The sequence below is a fragment of the Camelus bactrianus genome, chromosome 5, assembly GCF_048773025.1.
Source record: "Camelus bactrianus isolate YW-2024 breed Bactrian camel chromosome 5, ASM4877302v1, whole genome shotgun sequence".
NCBI lineage: Eukaryota > Metazoa > Chordata > Mammalia > Artiodactyla > Camelidae > Camelus > Camelus bactrianus.
In genome coordinates, this window is record NC_133543.1 from 83,475,852 (window position 1) to 83,500,674 (window position 24,823).

The 24,823-nt window shown below is 33.9% G+C and overlaps 1 long non-coding RNA gene and 1 pseudogene across 1 annotated transcript in view; both read left to right on the forward strand.

The window, feature by feature from the left end:
• Positions 1-24,823, forward strand: part of LOC141577654 (uncharacterized) — a 485,640-nt gene that overhangs the window by 342,214 nt on the left and 118,603 nt on the right. The gene's annotated exons all lie outside the window — the stretch shown is intronic.
• On the forward strand, positions 5,532-11,838 carry LOC105064088 (3-ketoacyl-CoA thiolase, mitochondrial pseudogene; annotated as a pseudogene).

A 24,823-nucleotide genomic window follows, 5' to 3' on the forward strand; every position in this document is an offset into this window, starting at 1 on the left:
ATCAATGAAGGTTGTTTATTCTTTGGTTCTACACATAAAATTTTCATGGTGAGGTTACTTCTGTGTTTTAAAGATGAACACTAAAAGTGGAAACTGCTATACTGTATAAAAGAGCAATTAAATGTTCTTTAATTCCCTAGGGAATTACTTTCCCATTCTTTCATTTTCCCCCAGTTTTAATAAAGTGTAACACCTTTAATCAAAGTTTTTTTTTAATGCTGAAAATAAGAAATATTTTATTAAATTCACTTATAAAAACTAGCTTTTGTAAATTTATTGAGATCTCAGAAATCCTAGGGTGCCAGTGAATTTGCTGAAAAACTACTAAGGAATGGATTCTGAAAAGATGTGCTATATTTATTCACTAAAATTTCTCTCAGTATCATTCTTAGTCATTTCACTCTGGTGAAAATAAGGCTTAGAAAGATTTAATATTTTCATAACAAAAATAACCTAAAGTTATTAAGCCTTTTAAACTTCATGATTCCATGTCTTTTATTCCCTTACTTAAGACTAAACTCTTTCTTTTCTTAGTTACTTGCTAAATACCTATCATTCCACTGTTATGCAGATCAAATTTCACACCTTCTTTAAGCTTTTCTGGTTACTTTCTCTCCCACCCCACCCCCGCAAGCAGAGCTAAGTACTCAATCTGAGAGTTTATTCTATCCTGCCTGTACTTTACTTGTAATATTCATGTCATAACTGTCTCCAAACATGCCTTCTTCACTGAGGAATGCATTTTATTTTAGGGTAAGAAATTTTATTCTGGTTATCTTTTTACTATTAAGATCTGTCGTAGTGCTATGTGATAGTCTACAGAGGAATGTTGACTAAGTGAATCAATAAAGTCGTGTTTTCATTACATATTAGCCAAAGCTCACAGGTTACTATGCATACCACACCCATGAGTTTTGTCATTCCTTATAGCTAGACCTTTAGTATGTCTTGGGTTTCCCAGGACAGTCCTGTTTTTTCTTTTTATTAAGTTACAGTTAATATATAATATTATGTAAGTTACGGGTGTACAATAGAGTGATTCACAATATTTAAAGGTCATACTCCATTTGTAGTTATTATAAAATTTTGGCTATATTCCCTGTGTTGTGCAATCTATCCTTGGAGCTTATTTTATACATTATAGTTTTTACCTCATAATCCCCTACCCCTATCTTGCCCTTCCCCTTCTCCCCTCTCTGCTGGTATCCACTAGTTTGTTCTCTATATCCATGAGTCTGTTTCCTTTTTGTTATATTCACCAGTTTGTTTTACTTTTTCAGATTCCATATATGTGCTATTGTACAGTATTTGTCTTTCTCTGATTTATTTCACTTGGCATAATACCCTCCAAATCCATCCATGTTACTACTGATGGAAATATTTCATTTGACTTATGGTTAAGTAGTATTTCATTGTGTGTGTGTGTATGTGTGTGTGTGTGTGTACCATATCTTCTTTTTCCATTCATCTCTTGATGGACACTTAGGTTGCTTCCATATCTTGGTGATTGTAAATAATGCTGTTGTGAACACTACGGTATATATATCTTTTCAAATTAATGTTTTTGATTTTTGTTTTTGTTTTTGTTTTTTTCTGATATATACCCAGGAGTGGAATTGCTGGGTCATATGGTAATTCTATTTTTAGTTTTTTTTTAAGAAACTGCCATACTGTTTTCTACAGTGGCTGCACCAGTTTACATTCCCACCAACAGTGTATGAGTTCTCCACGTTCTTGACAAATTTGTTATTTGTGGTGTTTTTGATGATAGCCTTTCTGACTGGTGTAAGTTGATATCTCATTCTGGTTTTAAGTTTCATTTCTCAGATAATTAATAGTGTGGAACATATTTGCATGTGCCTATTGGCCATCTGTATGTCTTCTTTGGAAAAAAGGTCTATTCAGGTCTTCTGCCCATTTTTTAATTGAGTTTTTTTTTTTTATTTTGAGTTGTATGAGCTGTTTATATATTTTAAATATTAAACCCCTTATTGGTCATTTCATTAGCAAGTATTTTATCCCATTCAGTAGGTTGTCTTTTTTGTTTTGTTGATGATGTCTGCTGTGGGACAGTCCTGATTTATGCTTATTATCCTGACATATGGTCTGGCTCAGGCTTTTTTTCCCCATATTTGTCCTTTTTTAAGAGAATTACTATTACTAATAATTGTTTCAAAATAAGTTGGATAGGTTGGGTGGGCCTTCAGCTTTATTTCTGGTTTAAGCCATGGTTTCACTCAGTTTAAGCCACCATCTTACCTCGTCGCATGTGAGACGTGTTGCAGTGAATCACGTCCTCACTTTTGCCCGTTATTACATCTGAAAGATGAGCAGCAACCACTCATTTTTCTCTTTCCATCTTCTTCTAGATAAAACACGTAACACTTCCCTTTCAAGAACAACAGGCTGACAACATGCTATGTGCCCTAACAGAGGCCAGCTGGGAGAGCTCACGTTTGCTGGTGTGTGTGGAGTGGGAAGTGTTGGATCATGTTGCTTCTGCTGGCCAGCTCTTTTACAAGTATGGTGCAGTCGGCTGTGCTGTGGCTTCACAGGCAGTGCTGGATTCGTTGAAAAGCCCACAGATAAGAGTGACTTCTGATCAAGCTTGACACCGTGGCTTAAACAATATTCTAGGTCTTCGTTTCTCTCTGACCTTATCTTGACTTTGTTTCCAGTGAATAGGAACAAAATTATCCTCAGACCCTCTGGTAGCAAGATGGCTGCAGCTCCTAAATTCCTAGTTCAGGAGAGAAAAGAAATATTTCTTATAAATCCTCCAAATTTTCTGACTTTCATTCTGAATAGATGGACTCTGGAAATACACCATTCAATATGTTATCTGATTTGGTTCATGCATGCTCCTCTTCTGGAAGAATCCAAGGTCAGATTCCCATGGGGACTTTAAAACTGGCCTCAAATAATGTCTAGAAGCAGAATGGATATAAGGTAGTGAATAAAAATATCTTTGACACTGAGACCTTGAAATGTACTAAGTGTTCCCTAGTTACTAGTTTTTCTCTTTTTCTCCATTAGCAAAGCCATTTGTATAGATCTGCTCCCAAAAATCCGCCCCCAAAATCAGTTGTAATCTTTCTGAGCAGGTCAAATTTTCACAAAAGTTTAGCTTGTCCTATGCACCAGATCTAACATCGAGCTATCCATAATGCCTTCTGGGTTTCCACAGGTGTTATTTCTGGCTAAAAATAGCAAAGTTCTACTGTGCACATTTGGGAAAAGAATAGTGTGGTTTTTTAATAAGCTGTTTGAACTTTGTTAAAAAAAAAAACTTTGGCATATTTCATCATCTGTTACATAAATATTACATATTGAGATGAGAATTTGTTAAAAGAGTAAATGGGGTAATTAGTTGAACAAGAGGTGAAAGAAAAACACTAAATTAAGTAATATCTTATTTTACCTAAGAATGGTATTTAAACACCTAAATAAAAAATGGAAGAAGTTTACAACCTATTTTGCTTTTGCTTTCCTGGAGAGAGATTCATTTGAGAATGATAACCTCAGAAGGATGGTCTACTGACCCCTAAGTAGGAGCCTGACTTTATTTCAAGTTACAGAAAACAAAAGTTTGCTGGGAAACAATGGGAGAATGCTACTAGTTTTCATTCTTTTTATATACTTTTTTTTTAATCTTTGGAGAAACATTTTACAGTCTGCCTGCCTGTAAAAGTGATGTTTGAATGTAATCTACAAAAGTTGCAAAACTGGTAACTCATAAAATATTCCTGAGGTTGGCAAGTTTCACATGATGAAAGGTTCACACAGCTCTAACAAGTAACTAAAAAGGAGACTGGTGTCATGGGCACCAGCGCAGCAGTTTAAAGCCCCATGCTGGATACTGGACTCCAGTTTGAATTCTTATCATCGATCCCAGAAGATAACACCCCCACCATGATCATCCTTCATTGGCGTGTTCAAGCTTAACCAACTTTACTGCAAAATAATTGAAAATATGAATAAAACAGCTCTGTTTCTTCTTCTTTTTTCCTTAAAAGAAGATGAACATTTTACAATGAAGAGGATTTTCACATTTATATTTAGTTAATTTTGCTCTAGCTTGAAAAACAGGTCTCTAGTTTCTGCCAGCACTGGTAACCAAGGAGAATGATTACCACATGCAGGTGTCACTGATTGGCTGGACTTGAAAGCTGCACAGATTTGTTTGGAGGCCTGAACTGATCTCTCTATCCCCTAATCTCCATTTACTTCTGCCAGATGCCATTAGAGAGCAGTGATATCTGTTTTGACTGACAGCATGGCTAACAAGTAGGATCAATGTCAATGTATCATTTGGATTTGTGGCAGAAATATATAAATACACACACACACACACACACACACACACACACACATATATATAAAATAAACATTATTGTCTACAAATTTTATTTCTACAAGTATGTATTTTAAAAGATTAGTTATAAACATATTCTAGCCAACTAAGTGAAACTCCTGTTGAGAATTCTGCTTTTTATTTTTAATTTCCCGAACTTCCTACTTTGTAGTAGTATCTTAAGTAAGAAAAGGATATATATATATAAGGATATATAGGTAAAAAGAAAGAAACAACAACAGAAACAAAACAAACCCCTCCTATCTAATGAATAAGCATGAAGGTTCTGGCATAAGGCTATAGAATACTTGAAAATAATTATGACTTAGCAGATACTATATAAAAGGGGACTTATGAATGAAGGGGATTGTATCTTCATTTATAGAACATAGAGAAGCTTTCTTAATATGTCTTCATGTGAATAATCTTTGAAATTAACTGAAGCTTCCAGTTCCCCGACTGAATAACTGTGGCTGGCATGTCTCTCTTCTGCTCCACACCTTCTGCACTTCTTACTTTACCCAATGAAACCATTGCTAGATATTGTGGAGGAGGCCTTAGGATGTCTTTTATGTAAAAGGTGGAACACAAATCAATCTCAAACTAAGCCTGAGAGAAAAGGCTTTTGTCCTTACATCATAAAGTACCTGCATATGTTTTAACTTGAAATAAAATGTTTAAGGTATATGTACATTTTTATTTGTTTATGGTTCCTACTTTAACCTACTTTCTCAGTTAACTTACAGATAATTGTTCCAGTGAAGTAAGATAAGATGGTTCTTACTATATACCATAGAAGTATTATGAATTCAACATAAAACATAGAACTTCTTTTACTATAATGTAGTGATGGCACTGAAAATTATATTTTGAGGATAGAATACTTTAAACATGTGTCTTCAATTCCTCTAATTTAGAATCCTCTAGTTTAGAAACTGAATATAAAGAAAATCCTAAGTGCAAATACTAAGAGGACAGGAGACTAACCTTATATTTGCCAAGATTTTAGAGGCAGATTAAAACTTCTACCTATAATTGCCCGTTGCATCAAATGATACTATCCTCTCCAGAATTTGATTAACAAGAATTCTACTATTAAACATGAATTCCATTGTTTTGCAAGTCTTTCTGTTATAAATGAAGAATCAACAAATCAGAGCTTCAGGCTGGTGAGCAAATGAAAGCGCTGGGACAGGTGGCATGCCCAGAGGACATGGAAGCTGCACACCCTTCCTCCCCATACCTTGCCCTGTGCATCTCTTTTATCTGTCTGTTCCTGAGTTGTATCCTGTATACTAAACTGGCAAATAGTTCTTCGGGTGCTGCATATTTGGCAAGGCATGCCAGTTTGCTGTGGGAATCCCAAAAGAGACCTCAGCTCTCACTGTTAATTGGCTCTGTGGCTCTGGTTTCCATTCCATTGTGAATGGATGTTAGAAAATGTGTGTTAAAGATGCTGAAGTTGTCTTGTGTGGAGGAGCCAAAACCATGGCTCCCTGCTGTTCAGAAACGAGCATTTAGAACCAAGTTTGGAAGGTTTGTGAGCAGCATGAATAGATCAGCATGTCCAACTCCCCCATGGGAATTACTGCAGAGAATTTTGCTGCAAAACATAAAATAAGCAGAAAAAAATGTAACAAATCCATCCTGTTGTCACAGCAGAGATGGAAAGCTGCTAATGATGCTGGTCACTTTAATAATGAGATGGTACGAATTCAGGTAAAGATGAAGAAGGGAAACAAGCAATGCAAGTAATGAGCAGGCTTGGTCCCAAACAAGCCTGGAGCAGCTAAATAAACTTCCTCCAGTTTTCAAGGAAGAAGGGCCGACATTGCAAGGAATGTACCAAGCGTATCTGATGCTTTCATAGCTAGTGAAGATGCTGTTAAAGGCATAATTTCACACTGGCAAGAATCGTGGGCTATTTTGTATCTAGATGTGATCTATCTATTGTAGATAATATTGGTCTTGTCCCTGCTACCAATGAGGCACTAAAGAAAACAAGATTGAGTCTTGAAGACATGGATTTGGTAGAGGTGAATGAAGATTTTGGCCCCTGGAACTTAGCAGCTGAGAAGAGCTTGGATCTCGACCCAGGTAGAACCAACGTACAAGGACGAGGCATTATTTGGGATCAGCCACTGGGAGGAACTGGATCAAGAATTATTGCACCCCTGGTTCGTGAATTAAGATGTGGAGGTGGAAAATATACAGTTGCATCAGCTTGCACTGGAGCTGGCCAGAGTATCACACTGATCACTCAGAGCACAGCCTGAGGAGAGCAAGGAGACCACCACGACCCACAGTTACTTTACGTAGCCAGACCACATTAAAACAAGTGACTTTCAGAGCAGCAGCTAAAACTGGCTATGCCCTGCCACTGAAACAGTGATTGAAGGTGATCAAGTGTTGATGAAGTAAAGATGTATTTATCATGCATAAGAGCTCAGGTCAGAAGTAAGTTCTCTCAAATTTGCACCAAATATGATGCATTTCTGAACTGAAATCTAATTATAGAAGGCCCTTAAAAGAAACCATGTCCTGGCCATATAACCACCACATATGCTTTCGATCATATGATTGCAAGGAAATTGAATAAATGCTGCCTTAACTTCCCAAAATAAATAAATAGAGGAATGAACCCATGAAAAAATACCTCTATGAGGAATACTCAAAATTGCTTATGATTTTCTTTTTACACTTTATACTTTACTACATGACATTCTATTAACATTCTTTAATAGAAACAATTCCGAAGGGGCTAGCCCCTGATATACAGGACGTGGCCTGATACTTTTAGCCACATGCTTTGGTGTTGCTCCAAGCTGACTTGGCAGTTACAGCTAGGTTTTCGAGTCTCCCATTGAACATAAACTTTTTCACAGAACCTCAAAATCAGATAAGACCATTCTGTGATTGTTATGGATAAAGACAAAACAAGACCATTCTGTAATCAGGCCTGAGCATTGATGAGGCAGTGCCCACAGCATCACAAATATAACCCTTCCCTGGTTATTATGAGCAACTGCTGTTTCTTAAATAATTACAGGATTAGCCTCACTCTAGTGCATACTCCCCATAGATAAGATGTTTTGAGATATTCTAGCATAGAATTGCTCCCAGCTGCTGATAGTAGACAATCCAGTGCCAAGTTCCACTTCCTTAAACCCTCCTCCAAACTCAACCAAAGCCTAAATTGTGTAATATGCTGTTTTCATTACCATCCGTGATGGTTAGTGTAAGTGTCAACTTGACTAAGCTAAGGGATGCCCAGATAGCTGGTGAAACATTGTTTCTGGTTGTGTCTGTGAGGGTGTTTCTGGAAGAGATTAGCATTTAAATTAGTGAACTGAACAAAGCAGATGACCCCTGCAAATGTGGGTGGGTATCAGCCAACCTCCTGAGGGCTCAGGTAGAATAAAAAGGCCGGGGAAGAATGAATTTGTTCTTCCTTCTGCTTGAGCTGGGACATCCTCTCCTGTCTATAGTCATCGACCACTCACCTCCCCACCCCCACCCCTGTTTCTCAGATCTTTAAACTTGAACTGAATTACACCTCTGGCTTTTCTGGTTCTCCAGCTTGCAGATGGCAGATTGCAGGACTTCGCCTCAAAATTACATGAGCCAAATCCTATAATAAATACCTCCCTTCTCTCTCCCTCTTTCCCATTCTCTCTGAAAGTAAAGTGTTCTTATGAAAACTTTTGTTATGTTGAAATGGCCTAAAGCAAAGAAGCAATTTTTTTTCCCTAGAAGTGAAAATCTTCTTCAGATTTCTTTCGGATTAGCAAAAACAGGTACTCATGTAGGTCTTTCATAAAAGTAAAATGGCATAAGGCAAACTTTCAAAAGGCAGGCCATACCTCTGTGTGTGTGTGTGTGTGTGTGTGTGTGTGTGTGTGTATTCTTTTGCTTCTGTTTCTCCGGAGAACTCTAACACACCTTACCAAGATGCCCCACATTTCTCCACGTGCATGTCCTTTAATGTTGCAAACAAGAATAAACCCAGGTGTGTTCCTGGTGGTCTTTGGATGTAGAGTGCTAACACAAAGAACAGAAAATAAATTGCATGTGTTTAAAGAGTTGATTGGAATGGGGGATATATTACGTAAATCCAAGAGGAATGCAATGCAAGAAGATGGAATTAATAGGCAGCAAAAAATCAAATTTCTCTGCTCCCAGAATTCTACATAACACCACAGTAGAGGTATTGTGACTTATTGATTAAATTATCCAATTCAATGAAAGTATGGTGAATAGATGCAGGAAAGCTGTTTCTGTATGCTCTGTTTAAATTACAATTAAATTTCCAGCTGGGTATCTCCAAAACGTAGTAGAGCCCTCGCAGGGATGTTATTTGCCTTGTTCTATTTTGGGATTCTTTAGCAGCATCACCTTATAGCAACAGCTGTTCAGAGTGCTGGGATTGGTATGAATTTTTCTTCTACTGCTGGCAAGTTGAAAATCTGTAAAATATTTTCAGTTCATTTCAGGTTCAGGTATCCCTAGGAGCAATTGTCTTCATGCACTAGAAGGGAAGGTACTAAGACTGTAAAACAAGAGTTTCAGGAACTAAATTCTAACTGCTGTTCGTTGGAAACTCCAACTGAGACTTAACTGCCAAACACCAGACATTAGAAGATCAGTAGCTAAATTAGCCAGAGTAAACATCCTGAGGTGCAAAACTAGTGCCAGCTCACTGAGCTAAGAATAAGACACACGTGGGTTGGCAGTAGGGCTGAGGAAAGACCTAAATAAATATGGATAAATGCAGTATCTATTTCTATACTGAAGGACACGATTTGACCAGAAAATCAGAAAAATTAATTCACCTATAAAGATGTGAAATGCAATATTTGGAAGGTTTATGCTCTTGATTAGAAAATAGCTATATTAAGATTATATATTATGTATGTAATTTGAGTGCTAATATAAGAACCTCATGATAATCATCAAGAAAATTTTAATTTAACAATCATACATGGAAAATTTAGATCTTCCATGGGATTATTTATTAATATGAGCACATGTATTTCCCCCCTCCTCTTTCCCATCTCTTTAGTGTACATTTTCCCTAAATATCAAACAGTTGTTAACATTTTTAGAGTATTGTATACATACCAAAAATTGCAAAGATCATAATTTACTCTTGATGACTTTTCCCAAACTGAGCTGACGTATATAACCAACACTCGGATCAAAAGACAGACCACTACCAGTAGCACAGTTCCCCATCTGGTGGCTTTTTTCCCATTATATTTTTTTTAATAGAAATGGCATCCTCTACTGAAACCAAGATGAATAACTATAATAATGATATTAATAATAATTATTAACATAACATCATTATTATTATTTGTAATAGTATATAAATCTGTTCAGTGGTCATGGATGAATATAAGGCTTATAAGAAAACTAAATCTTCAAACATCTGAATTTTAATTTTTTTAAAAACTATTTTGGCACTTTTTTCAAAACTATAGGCAACAATAATGAATTTGAATCTTATCCCACATGCAATGAGAAGCCACTAAATAAATTTCTGCAATGGGAGGACATCAGTACATGTTTTGTTTTGTTTTTTAAGAAAAAACAAGACTTTCAGGAATGTGGATGATGAATTGATGAATTAATAAGAATCAAGCAGGGCTGGAGTCCAGAAATTTAGAAAATAAGGAATTAATCCACTAGATAAATTATAAAATTTTGAACTAAGAATGTGTTGAATGTAAAGTTTATAGCAATGAATAAAAAGAAGAAAAACCCTGTCCAAATGACTGATTTAATGAGAAGGTTCTGGGAGACAAAAGAGTTTTAGCCTCAAGTTCTGGCTTAGTGGATGCTCATAACATTAATGACAAAAAATATAGAAGTAATAACTAATAACATATATGTATATTTCATTGCATAATAAAATTTCTCCTTCATTCTTTCATGCTTTATTTATTTGTTTATTTATAAACAAAGGTAACATGACAGTTACATTGCAAAATCATTCACAAATGAAGCCTCTTATCGGGAAAATGTGTTTGAGACCCAAGTGTGGATTCTTTGAATCATCAAGCTATTCAAAGAACTGTTTCTTATAAAACATGCATTTTGTACTTAAAGTTGCTTTACCTTTCAACATTTAATACATTCTGATTCCTAAAGAGTCATTTAAATCTTTTTAAATGTAACTATTTTAAACTTTTTTTTCTGTTGACTAAAACTAGTTATGTTTTATACTCTACTGCAATAACTCACCTAGTTGTTTCCTCGATATCTGGAACTTAATATTTCTAAATGACTTCTAGTTCCCCCACCATAATTGCCTGTAGTTCTTTTTCTGTATTGTCTCTCCTTTTCTTCCATTATGTTCACATATTTGCTTCTTTTTCTTCCACCATTTCCAGCCATTAGTGGCCATGAAAGGCACTTTTGAACTTCCTGTATTAAATAATTTCCCTTCAAAAGTTCATTTGCTTTATTATTTTTTTTTATTTTTGTCATGTATTTTTTAATTTTTTTTTTTAATTGAAGTGTAGTCAATTTACAATGTTAGTTTCGGGTGTACAGCAAAGCAATTCAGTTATACATATAAATACATATATATAATTTTTCAGATTTTTTTCAGATTGCAGCTCATTACAAGAAATGGAATATAGTTCCTTGTGCTATACATCAGGTCCTTGTTGTTTATCTATTTTATATATAGTAATGTATATTTTCATGTTTGATAATATTCACAACTATTTCTTTTTGATTGGAATAAATCTCATTGCAGATCATTTCTGTCAAAATTATATGAGATAGAACAACATTTGATTTTTTTGAGAAGTAAAGATCAGTTATTTTGTAGAATATTCCTCAGTATGTGTTTATCTTATAAGATTTTTTTTCCATGATTAAGTCCACTGTATACATATGTGGCAGAATGCTCTAAGAATGATGTTTTCCTTTTGTTCTCAATAAATGAGGTCAAGAGGAAAATGATTCTGGCTTGTCTCAGTATTGGTGATGTTAAATTTCATCATACGGTTAAGGTGATGTCTACCAGGTTTTTTCACTGTACATTTACTGTATTTTACTATGTGACCAGTCTAGGAAATAATAAGGAGATATTCTGAAACTATGTAAAAATTTTGATGCTCATCAAACTTTCACTCACTAGTATTATCAACCATTGGTGATTTTCTAATTATATATGTACATATATGTATATATTTTATTATACATACATTTATTATATATTACTATGTACATTATATATTACATGTATTATAACTGCATACTATATATATAATACAATATATTATGATATAGATATGTATATGAGCTAGCTTCCTATTGTCAGAAAAGCTCTGCGTATTTGTTTATATCAGTATGGTTTCATAAATTATTATTTTATTTAGTGAGTTAAAACAATTACTCTATTTATTTTACTTTCAACTTGTCCATTTGATGTATCTATTTGTTCACAGTGATTTATCTACCCAGGTCCACTGTCCTTTGGGAACAAAAGTCAAAATTTTTTGTATTTCAGAAAGGTAATAAATTGCATATATTATATCCATTGAGAAATCTAGTTGAACACATACTTTTTGGCAGTGACATATATGAATATTCAAAATAAACATGATTGATAAAGACTGTGTATACAGCATCATAATCAATTCATGTCAGATTTGCCATGAGTTAGAAAACATTTTGATTTTCAAAGATTTGGGGATTTCAAAATCTGAAATTCAGACTAGTTGTAAAATCTAAAATTTGAATATATGAGATTCTTTTAGCATTTACAGAAATTAGTTTAATCTTGGTTTATATATATTAATATAAAATACACACGGAGTTAAGTATTCAGAAATTCTGTTAATAAAGTGTAAAGAATACTTCAGATAATATATATATAGAAGCCTAGTAATATTATTTTTGTATCTATGGCTGTTTACTTCATGTATAATAGGTTTATTCAGATTTATGTTGTCTAATCTGTTGTGCCATGATACAATATTAATACCATCCTAGGAAATTTCTGTCTTATATAAGAATATATAAACTTGTTAAAACTTTACATATTAATCTATTAAAAATTATCTGAAAGGTAGATCTGGTAGCAATAAAAAGCAAATCTGAGAATTTTAGATTAAAAACTTACTCTAAGAAATTCTTTCTCCAAAGATTTTCTGACAGGATAAAATAATAATAAAAATCAAAATATATAGGGACAAAGGGTATCTGTAACTAATTGAGGGACATTTTAAAGTAGGTTATTCCTTAGTTCAAAGATAACACTTGACAGTTTTCTCCTCTCCATTACCCTACTTTTCACTGTAGAATTTTGAATAATGAAACCACTGAAACCACAAGATGAATGGAAAATTCTGGTTGCCAGGGAAACCTTTATTAGCTGTTGTATGGTTCTCATGTTGGTCTCCCACTTTTTCCCAAATCAGTGGTTTCTTGATATTGGGGGGAAAAAAAAGATTGGAACTAAAATGCATTTTTACAATGGGAATATATTTTATATAAAATATCAGAAGCCTAAATCAATCTATTACTATTTTATATTCTATAGTACAATGTAGAGTAATTGTTATTAGAAGGAAAAATTAGATCTTTTTATCTCTGAGTATATTATTTAACTTTACTGTTGCCCTCAAGGCTTCCATTAATGTGTCATGTCTTAAATGCATGAAGTCTAAATTGGTAGAGAACTGTGACGATTTTTACCTGTTCTGTTTTTATGCCTCACTGTGTCCTCACTGTGCCAATGCATTATCTGTAACAGTTCCTTCACATTACTTATAATTTATTCCTGGAAAAAAAAGAACACCTTCATCGTTTGGCTAAAAGTACTTTTCCCTGGGATTAAAAAGGTTGCCATTTTTACATGCTGACTTGAAGTGGAAAGAAATGAAAATAAGAGCTATTTTCTTTTTCCAAACACGTCCGTTGACGTTTTCAAAGTGAACCTTGATAGAGAATATGGCCAAATAAAAATGCAGCTACTGCTTTGGCTTCAGGAAGAAAAAAAAAATCAAAATAGCAATTTCCCATGGTGATTCCCTTTTTGGAACACTGATCATTAAACCATCTTGCTCTTTGACATACTTTACAGAAGTATGGTATTACTTCTATTGGCACTTAATTTGAGGAATTACATTTAAAAAATTTTTTTAATCCCATGACTTTTGAAAGAGTGAAATAAAGACATTCTTCCCATCATGATGAATGCACTCTATACACCTAAAAAGGTTATTTTCTCTTAGGTCCCCATGGACTAAAACTGGATTTGAGACCACCAAGGAACTATATACTTGGATAGCAATGCCTTACCCTCTGATAGAATTGCTTTCACTGAATTGCACTGAGGCATTTACCACCAGCTTTTGTCTGGACGTTAAAGAAACAATCATAAGAAACTTGTTAGCTTTCCTTTTGTGTCAGTGTTATTGAGGACATCAGTCAATGTATGGAACAGCTTCCTCTTTACAGTATTCCAAAGGAGACATTGCTTTCAGGCTTCCGTATCAGTAGAAGGTGTACCTCTTTTGAACACTGGCTCCCTGCCCTTCCTACCTCCCTAATCTTATAGAGGCTATGTCTCTGAATTTTATGCTGATTGTTTTGACTACCAGAAAGTGTACAGTCAACATTCTGATACATCTCTGCACCTACTCAGGACTTTACAGTAGGCATTTCTGACTGCTAATCTTAACCCCGAGTATATTATTACCTTTCGCATGATTTCCTTTCTTCTTGACTAAACTATTATTTTACATTGTAGACATTAAAATTATTAAACACATAAAGCAATTAGTGAGCAAGAAAGAGCATTTAAAAAGATGCTTCGCCTTTTTGCATATAACTGAAATGCAAATGCTTTCTTTACAATTAATGACTGCTTGAAATAATACTTACTCATTTAAACATTTATTCTTATCACAGACAGGATGAAGGACTATTTGGGGGTGGGGTGGGGACGCTGAACTATTGAAGCCTTGACTACTCTTAGCTTTATGCCTTCTTAATCTCCTTACTCTTTAATGGGTGTCTTTATCTTAGTTGATCTCATATTCTTCTCAAGCTGTGCTTTGCAATGTTCCTACAGGTACATCTAAATTTCCTGTTGTGTAGTTAAAATGTGAGGTCTCAAATAATAAACTGCCAAAGATTTAATTAAGGTAAACAAACTAATTGGATATGGTAATAAGTGAGCCTCTGGGAGGTATAGCATCTCTGTGTCTAGGGGCAGAAGCAGTACATTGTTGACATTAACATAGAATCACTTATAGAATACATTTCTATCAAATGTTATTTCAACCCATTTTTTAATGCCCAAAGGAGAGCCTCATAGAAATCTCCAAATAATCGTGTGATTAGTTGCACATACAAAATGAGAACATGTAAAGAAAATGAAGGCATTGAGAAGATGCTGACATTTATTGAATATTTATTATATACTAGGCACTGATTTATCATATTTGAACTTTTTAAAATACTTTTCCTAGCCTTTGAAGAGCAATAAAATATTGTCATTCCTCTGTAATGTTCCCTGTTTTAACAGACAGAAATTATCTATGGGAGAATAATAAGATACTTTTAGAAAAGAGCTGAAGCTAAGAGCAGGAAATGCTCTTATTTATTCTTATGGTTCTATTGTGGGAATGATAGAACCTAAAACTTTCCATTTACAAGCTTCTTGGAAGCTCAAAGCTTTGCTTTATGTCCAGTTCAATTACTTTACCTCAGATACCTAGGTGTGGTAGTATTTACAGCCCCCGATCTTTTATTATTCTTTCTATTCTTTTCATCTTTTTAAAAATTGACCCTGTACTAATCATTGAGTCTGGGAGGGAGGCAAAATAATTGTAATATTTGTGTTTTGTCTGCTGTTTATTTGTTATTTTAAGATTTGCATGGAAAAGAACAATATGGGGAGTATCAATGGCTCTGGTAAGGGATCTCATTTCTGTTCAATTGCAACTGAATACTCTGTTTTCCAATCCTGCTACACTTGTTGCTTCAAAGGTTCAGGATATGCCTTGACTGCCCTATTCTTTTACTCTAATGTTTTCCATCTTCAAAAATAGTCCATGAAGGAATAGCTTTTTTATGGCTGAAAACTGGATTCCTTTCCAGGGTGGAAGAGGAGTAACAGACTTATTTGAAAAGACACATGAACATCTATGGTTTGACTGGAAGCCTAAAGCTCTTTTAACAAATTAAATTTAATGCAGAACCACAGTAGTCGTGCCTTGCATGCATCAGGACTTGGAGGTTTCATCTCCATTAGTAACTCATTTGATATCACACTTGAACATGCTCTTACCTGAGGGTCCTTGCCTCAGCCCTTGTCTCTGCTTTGATTGTTCTTTCCCTCGCCTCTTCCACATTTGTCCTCAAATGTGACCATCCTATGGAAGCTTATCTTGATTATTTTCATTAACATGGTATTCTTCTGCAGTCCCATGATCCCCTTTACCCAGCTCTATTATTTCTATCATACTTATTACTTTCTAACGTGTATATATATATATATACACTTGTAGAACTGAAGTTCCTTGTGACCTCTTCTGTGTCAAACTAATTTTCATTTTCCTCAATTGGCCTATATGTGTGTCATCAAGAAATATTTGTTAAGTAAACAGGTACATAATTACCAGTCGAGGATGAGGACCGAACTTTTGGGGAATAAGACCTCATTTTCCTTTTCAAAGAGGAAACTTTCTTCCAGCAGGCTTCTTATAGACAAAATTTTGAGAGGCTACCATATCAATTATAATCAAGAAAATAATCATACAGAATTAACTTAGTGATAAGCATTTTTAAATTATTATTATCCCTTTGAGTCTGAATCCAAATTATGGTACTAGACTCCAAAACGTTTTCTTGTGTTCCTGCAAGGAACAATAGTGAGAAACAGTTTCTAAATACTTGGATAATTGATGATATTATGTATGATAACTTTTTAATGATGAAAATTTCTCTTTGTAAATGCTACCTTACATCTTCTGAAAACTTCTTTTGGTACTTAGTAGAATTTTATTACAAACTATTTTATACAAATGGATGAAAACCCCTGATTCTTGTTAAAATTCCCTTGACATAAAATTGGAAGATGTATCAGCTGCCAAATTCTAAGCATGACAGAAGAAAGGGACTGTCTAGGCAGATGTGTTCATTTGGTGCTGTCAGACACAGTATCCAGTCAGGATAATAGAAAACTGTCTTCTTGCATTTTCTCTTCTTCCTTCGAGTAGGTCTGAAACATACACATATATTATGAGGTGTTTTACATTGTGAAGCAGATGTTTTCATAGCTTCCTTACTATTAGTGAGACTGTATATAGTTACTGAATTTTTAAAAAAACCTTAAAGGTGAGAAGAAAGTGGGAGGGAACTGATATTTGCTGCCTGTGTACTATGTACAAACACACTAATAGGCAATTTATATACATTTCTAATACATGTATTGATAATATATTTCCATTTTATAAAAATCAAGAATCTGAGACTCAGAGAGAAGAAATGGCTCTCACTTGGGTACACAGCTATGAAATGGCAGACTTAGGATTCAAAGAACCAGTATCAAAGTACAAAGCACAGTTTCTTTCTACTGCCCCAATCTTGCCTGTTGATAAAATCATCCAGAGTTCCCACTGAAATCACTATCCTAGGTCCACACCTTCGAGATCGTATTTTGGTCGCCTGGGGTACCTTCCAGGAATCTGAATTTAACAAGGGCCTCAGGTGATTCTTATCATCAAGTAATTTTGGGAAATACTGCTCTACAACCTACTGCTTTCTCCGCAGTTGAAAAATGCCTTCTTTTATCTAAGGAACAGACAATTCTAAGTGACTCTACGGAGTTTTATTATATATATGCTGTTTCTATACTCAAATAAAGGTGAAAGAAATTACCAAATTATGTGATAGTAGGCCAGAGTTGTGATGAGAGTACCTAACAAAACGTTTGGGTAGGTTTAATTTTTAAAACATTTTTCCTAAGGCATTGTACTTCCTAGATCACAAGCCATTTCATGCAGATGGGCACATTTTCTTACACCTGGAATGATCCCAAAAGCATTATCTGTGGGAAAACCTTATTGTTTTAATTGTGCACTTATATTAGTCTGTGTGGAATCTGGGCAGCAAAGTTAAATTACATTTCTCAGTAGCTCCAAGGCTCTATATCTGTAATTAGTGGCTTCTGTTCTTTATTACACTGATCAGTAATGCGGCTCTATTCATCACCACAGTCTCAGTTAATTATCCTTGCTAATGATTTCCATGGTGTAAAGAATCTACAGGACCCATTTGTAAAGATATCTTGCATTGAGATTTTTGGAAGGCATGACACCACAGTGAGCTGATAAACTGTTGGAGAGATGTTACCGTGGGAGATGGTTACTCTCTTTCTATTGTATTTGCTTTGATTGAGAAGGAGTTACAGAAGAGGGAATGTAATGTAATTTTGCATTTACAAGATTATAATACTCCAGGTGTGCAAGAAGATGAGGAAGGAGTCAACCAGAATATAACGAGAAAATTAAACTTTCTCCAAGTGCCTGAGTCAGTGGTAATACTAAGTTAGTGGCTGGCCCATCTAGTAATGAAATTGAATGTGCATTTTATTTGATAAAATGAAACTACTATTTCATGATGTGTTTAAATTTTAAAATATTTGATGTATATAGAGAATTAAAATATAGAGAATATAAATCATATGAATTTTTTTTCCTTTTGGATTATTATTTGGAATTGTAGAATAAATTATATGTCTTCAATAGATGTGATATGTTAATAGCTAAGAACTTGTCTTTTGAAAACTCAAATAATTGTAAACCTTACCTAAAGATAGTTAATTTTAGGAAGTGTTTCTAAAGTTTTAAGCTTTATTATGTATAATGAAATTAGGATTGATTAGAAATAATTTCCTAAGGTAATATGTATAATTTTAGAGAAAATATAAAGTTTTTGACATTTTTCAATGTTCTTTTTTTGGAAAAAAATCAAGTATATATCAAAGGATCTTTTACATCCTTTTAGAAATTCTTTTAAAATGAGAAATGATTTTTTGAAAAATCAAAGAACAGAATTCTAAAATAAGGTATTAAATAATGTCATTGAGAGAATTATCTCTCTCTTTCCATCAAAGTCAGCTACATTTTTATGGTTTATTTTGTTTATTCAAAATAATTATTATTGTAAAAATCAAAAAAGCTTCTATTTGTCTTCAGAGTTCTATTCTTATTTTTTTCTCACTTATATTGTTTTGTTTTCATATCATCCAAACTAATTTTATAAGTGCATTCACAATATGGATGATGGACACTGAGCCCCTATAAATAGAGGGCAGAGTTGATACGTGTTATCAGATTCTGAGCTAAAGTAGATGTGACAAATTTTTTGTTTCCATATGAAAGGGAATGAGATTTAATAGCAAGTAAGGTAAAATCATTTGATTGTATGGATTAATAATCTCTATGGAAATCAATTCCAAAAGAATGTTAAAAATCAGATAAATCCATAGTGTGTCATTTGTTAAAATTTATGACATCATTAAGACTGAGTATAATGTCAGAACAAATAATTTTCTTAACAAATCTTTATGTACTTCTTTCTTTCTTTTTTTCTTTTTTTTTTTTTTTTTTTTGGATGGTTGTCACCTGGAAACTCTAGCCTGAATCATTGTGAGAAAAAAACACAATATATAATGATTCAATAATGGCAGATTTCAATGGATTATTAAATTCCTGACCTCTCAAAATTCCCAAAGCATAGGGACTAGTTTCTCAAAATTTGAAGAGACATTTTGGTATCAGAAGGAATCAGAAGATATAATGAAAGAATTTAATATTATCCCAGCCAGCAGGATTTCCCCACCAAATGTATAAAATGTTTTGTATTTAAGAACCTATCTGTCTATATCTATCATCAATCTTTCCATGACTTCTGGTTATAAAGAGGGGCAAAATTTTATGTCATATGTTTGAAAACAAGAGGCCAAGGAAAAACAGACCTAGAAGTTTCCAGAAGCTGATATGCTTCCTCCACCCAATCTCACCTTCCTCTCCAATGAAGCGCTTTGGGGCAATGCATTTCAAGGATTAGTGTCATAAAAAAATATATCACCAACATCTCTATAATATCTAAGGCTCACTGACCACTTTTAACCTAAAGATGTCTCAAAACACTGGCCCGGCCTAGATGATCATTTTGTTCTGGAAACTGGAACTGACTAAAACATGCTCACTTTAAATAAGTCACTTAACCTCTCTGGTACTCGTTCCACTGAAATGTAAGTTGGGTTTCATAAACATTAGCTGAACCCAACCAGATAAAGATTATAGGATAAGGAAAGAATACAAGGATTGACTTTCATTCACATCCTCATCACTTTGATATCTATTTAACATGTTTTTCTCATTTTTTCCTACCACCTGTTCTTTTTTTTTTTTTTTTTTTTCCTTGACTTGTTTGTAAGTGAAGGCTATCAGTCACATACTAAATGCACGGCATTCATTTTTACTCACTATGTCATTCATCTTTTGCTTTTGTTATGATGAAGATTTCCGTAGTGGATTTAAAAATATATAGCTAAACATATCAACTTTCATGTGATTTTTCTGATTTTGGTCCTGTTTTTGCTTAATCTAAGATTCTAATTTTGGGGAATAAGAAGGAGGAGAAGGGATTATATCCTCAATATAGTCAATTGCTATGAAATGGCGCAAATGAAGGTGGGAAGATCTCTTAGGATGAAATTAATTAAAACTTTATGTGAGAATATTATGGTCTGACATGTGGCAGTAGTACTGATGATGAAGGGGAGAGCAGTTTGAAAAGTACATTTAAGCAAAACCAGTGGGACTATGTGCTTGTGATGTAGGCCAAAAAACAGTACCTGGTTCAAACTTGAACACTAATTACTTTGTGACCTGTGGCAATTTACTTTGTTACCAAGTCCAAACTCGTTCTGCTGGCTTCTGCTTGCAGCACAACAGGACAATAAATCAGGAGACGAGGTGCTGGGGAAAGGAATAACAACTTTATTCAGAAGGCCAGTAGACTGAGAAGATGGCAGACTAAAGTCCTTGAGAACCATCGTATGCAAGTCAGAATTCAGGCTTCTTTTACACTAAAAAGGAGAGGGAGTGTGGTTGGTTGTTGCAAACTTCTCGGTGTTTGAATCCTATGTTCTTGCAGCTGTCCATGTGGGTCAGGTCATGATGTTCCTGTAAACCTCCAACAAGACAAATGTTTTTCTCTGTTCTACAGCTTTTTTTCTCTATATGAGTAGAAAAGTGTTACTCCCTTAAAGGTCAGAGCCTTGAGAATGGGCTATTTTGTATATTTCAGGCTATAGGCAACATTCTTTTACAAAAGGTGCAGAACCAGCCTGGCTAAGCCCAGGAAACAGAGCACAGGGTTAGAGCTAAAGGAACAGATTTAATATGGAGTTAGATCTGTCCTTCTGTGTTACAGCTTAACCTCTTTAGATCTTCATTGTCTCATCTATAATATCAAAATGTTGAATTCAATTATCTATTAAGTCCATTTCATGTCAGAAATAGTATAATTTAATAAAAAAAAGTCTCTGGATACTCAAAGTGATACATGTTATCTATTCTTGTCTTTTAAAAAGAAAAAAAAAGAACAAATAAGCAGAGAAATACCAAGGAAAATGTGCACATAAATAAAAAACAGGTATACATAATTGCAAACTCAGCTCAGTGGAATACAGGTAAAATTATAATTGAAAGAAAAATAAAATCTGAGCAGCCAAATATATATATGTGTGTGTGTATACATATATATATTCTAATGTATACTGCATATCATTCACAGTGGATAAAAATAATTAGCTAGGTCAAATGATGCATTTCCTGTGAGTCAAAAGCTTTTAATCTCAGTTCTACCAGTGAACAGCTTGAAATGAAAAATGCAGGGGTTTTTTTCTGAGGGGTGACATTACCTTCATCATTATGGTGCTCAGAAATTAGTTTCTTTAGGAAGACACCATTTTTGTTTTTTGGATCTTTTTTTTTTGAAAAATTTTAAATTAGAACTTCCCAGTAAAAGAGCCATATCTCATTCAACAAACAGTGGCAGAGAGTATGTCAAGGAAAGAGAGTCAAACTTATCCCCCTCACCAAATACTCAGATTTATTCATCTGTCCATAATCTTCTATTTTATGCTCTACAGATTGTTTCTTTTCAAGGTATATTGGAGTGAGATGCTTAATTAACTCAACTGTTCACATGCTTTACTCTAACATTCAATTTATGAATATGTAAATGATTTCAGAATGACTTCTCTATAATTATTCCAAGGAAAACGAACTGTTGCTGAATACCTCCATACCCCTCTTACCACACTAGACTCGAGGACAGTTTTGGATGAAGTAGAAAAAGAGGTCACAGTGGGCTAATGCCTGTAAGACTATGAGCCTGCTGGGTAGAGAAGGCAGGTTTTTTTAATAATAAATTTCAAGAGCTTTGAACCACAGCTTGACAACAGGATACAAGTATTGATATCCACTGAACATGTTACATTTACATCACTCAGTTTAGTTACATTTCAGGAACTGAACAGTCACATGTGACTACCACAGAGGAATGTGGCATTCTAGAAAATAGTATGTAGAACCAAAAAACCTTATTTTCTTTTGAGTAATAATATTATCAGTACTAGTATTTTTCCTTTCTTAAAATTCTTCTGTATCATTTATTTTCCTTTATTATTAAGATTCATTTTCCTAGCTTGAGGACATAAAAGTATCCTCAGAATGGCACTGAAAATAAAGTGAATAAGATGTGTGTTCTGTTAGGAAGGGGATATGATGAGAGAAAGCAGGGGATTTTGAAAGATTAGGGGTTGATGCTGAAACTGGAGGATGATACAGAAAAGTAATTCTCAATTTATATTTTCAGGATTAGTTATTTAATGCAAGATGGGAGAAAGAATATTATAGAAATATCACCATACATTTTATATTCAAGGTCAGTTTAGCCCAGTAGATGACTTCTTAACTATTTCATAAAGAAATTATTTATTATAGATAGAATTTGTATTTTGTTTTATTATTATTATGTTATCACTGCATCACATAACAAAATTGGACTGATACTCATATCGACTAACTGGTTTTTATTCAGTATGTCTATTCAATTTGTTCAGACTTTTCAAATCAATTTATTCAAACTTTTAATTTGAGGTTAAGGTCTAAAGTTAACTAAACCAATCTGATAAATTCATATTTTCCCTTTTAATAGACAGGGATAGCATTTATCACTTTGAGTCCCCAGAGACTTTTTTTCAAATTCTTACAGAATTTCAGACATAGAATGGATTTTAGAGATAATTGAATCCAACACTTTTATAATACAGATAAGAAAATTGAGATCCATAGAGGTTAAGTGACTTGCCACAGGTCACAAAACTAATTAGTGACTCAGTTTGAACTAGTCACTATTTTCTGACTTACAGCCTAATGTACTTTTTTGCTCCTTACATTCTCTGCAAAGTACTCAATAAACCATAATGAATTATGTCATTTTTCAAACACTCCCCTTGTATGATAGAGAGGAAATTTTCTAATGTACAGATTAATTTTTCTCTAGATTACTACATTATATCTTATTACTCTTTGTCACATCTTTTTGATTAAAATATGGTTTGTCCATCTAGCTGGTATAACTCACATTTAAATAAGAATAGAAGTGATCTGTAAGAAATAGTCTTTAATTAGAAACTTGAGAATAAGATACTTAAAAATGAAAGGTTCTTGTTAAAATAAGTGGAAAACGTATTTGGTTATAGTCCTATACTGTTTCATTTTCTCACTTCCCACCATCACAACTCTTCTGGTGTGGTTTCAGAAGTCAAGAGGTCATGTATATGTAAAGACACAGAAGTACATACTATTGTGAAAAAATGTATATATCGTATTAAAAGTGGGTGTGCTATTTTCTGGGAGATATATAACACTTTGGAAGTACTTTAACCATTTGTTCTTTGTTTTTGGCCAAGGTTGTATCTTTTGAGTTATCCATCCTTTCACTCCTTTCCTCATGTAACAAACGTTTATTGAGGGTTTACTATGTTCTACACAAACTTATATGGTCCTGAAGCTGACATTCTTGTTACAGAAGTGAAAAATAAATTACTCATTATCTGTACAGCAAGAAGGGTTAGAGAGGGAAAGAAAAATCTGTTTAATAAGTTGATGAGAGTAAACGTCTGTAAAAGATGAGCTGATGCACAAAGGAAGTGAGAGAGTATACCTTGGAAAGTCTAAGGGAAGATGGTTAGTACCAAATGGATAAACAAGAAAAGCAAAACTTGTATCCTGATTGTATTCAGGCTTTCCATGCTGAGAGAGGACAAGAAGGCCAGTGGGGCAGAAATACATTGAATGTGTGGGAAACTGATAGGATATTAGGTCAGAGTCATTGAAATGTTTGGGAGCTTGGGGGATTATATGATCTTATTTCTGTTTTAAAAGAATTCTTCTGGTACTATGACGAGACTTACCTGGGTGAGGACAAGAGAAGAAGGAGAAAGGTCAGGTAGTATGCTAATGATCTAGTACAAATTTGAGATGATGGTGGCTTGGCTAGGATGCCATTAGTGGTGGAGGTAAGAAGTTGTTTGGGGATATATTTAAGATGTTAAAGATAACACCAAAGTTATGACCTGAGTAACTGGAAGGGCAAAGATATTCAATGTTGAGAACGGGATTTCTTGTGATATATCATGTTTGGGAAAAAAAGAATTAAAACTTAAATGTAATAACTTTTCAATATTTAGACATACAAGTTAAGATGAAGTATAGGCAGTTGAGTATATGTCTACAGTTCAAAAGAGAAATTAGGACTTAAATTTTAGAGTTTCATTAAAATAATTTCTAAAGACATAGGGTAAGATGATATGACTTAAGAAGTAAATATATATATATTCACACACACACATATGGAGAGAAAGAGAGAGAGAGAAAAAAAGAATGGAAATCACGAAAATAAAACACTGCTTTACTTCAATACTTACACATCAGAAAGAGAAGAAACAACTAGTAAAAGAGATTGAAAACTGGCCAGTGTGATAGGCAGCAACTGTGGAGATGGTTCTGTCCCAGAAAACAAGTGAAAAAAGAAAGAGTGGGTAATCAAAGTTATCAAACAATGCTTAAAGGATCAGTGTGATGAAGTCTGATCATTGACTAAAGAGTATTGGCTATAAGGAGATCGAAACAGTGAATATAACCAGTATTTTAGAAATTTTATTTTCAACTGATAAAGATAAATAAAGCAGTAAGGAAAGGAATTTTCAGGTTAAATAATTTTTTTTAAGTTGGGAAATGTGTAATATGTTTTTACGCTGATAAGAAAGATTTCTTTTCAGGTTACTGTATATTGAGCACATAGTATATGGTGTTTCACTTTTCCATGTCCTTAGGTTAAACATTTAAAAAAAAA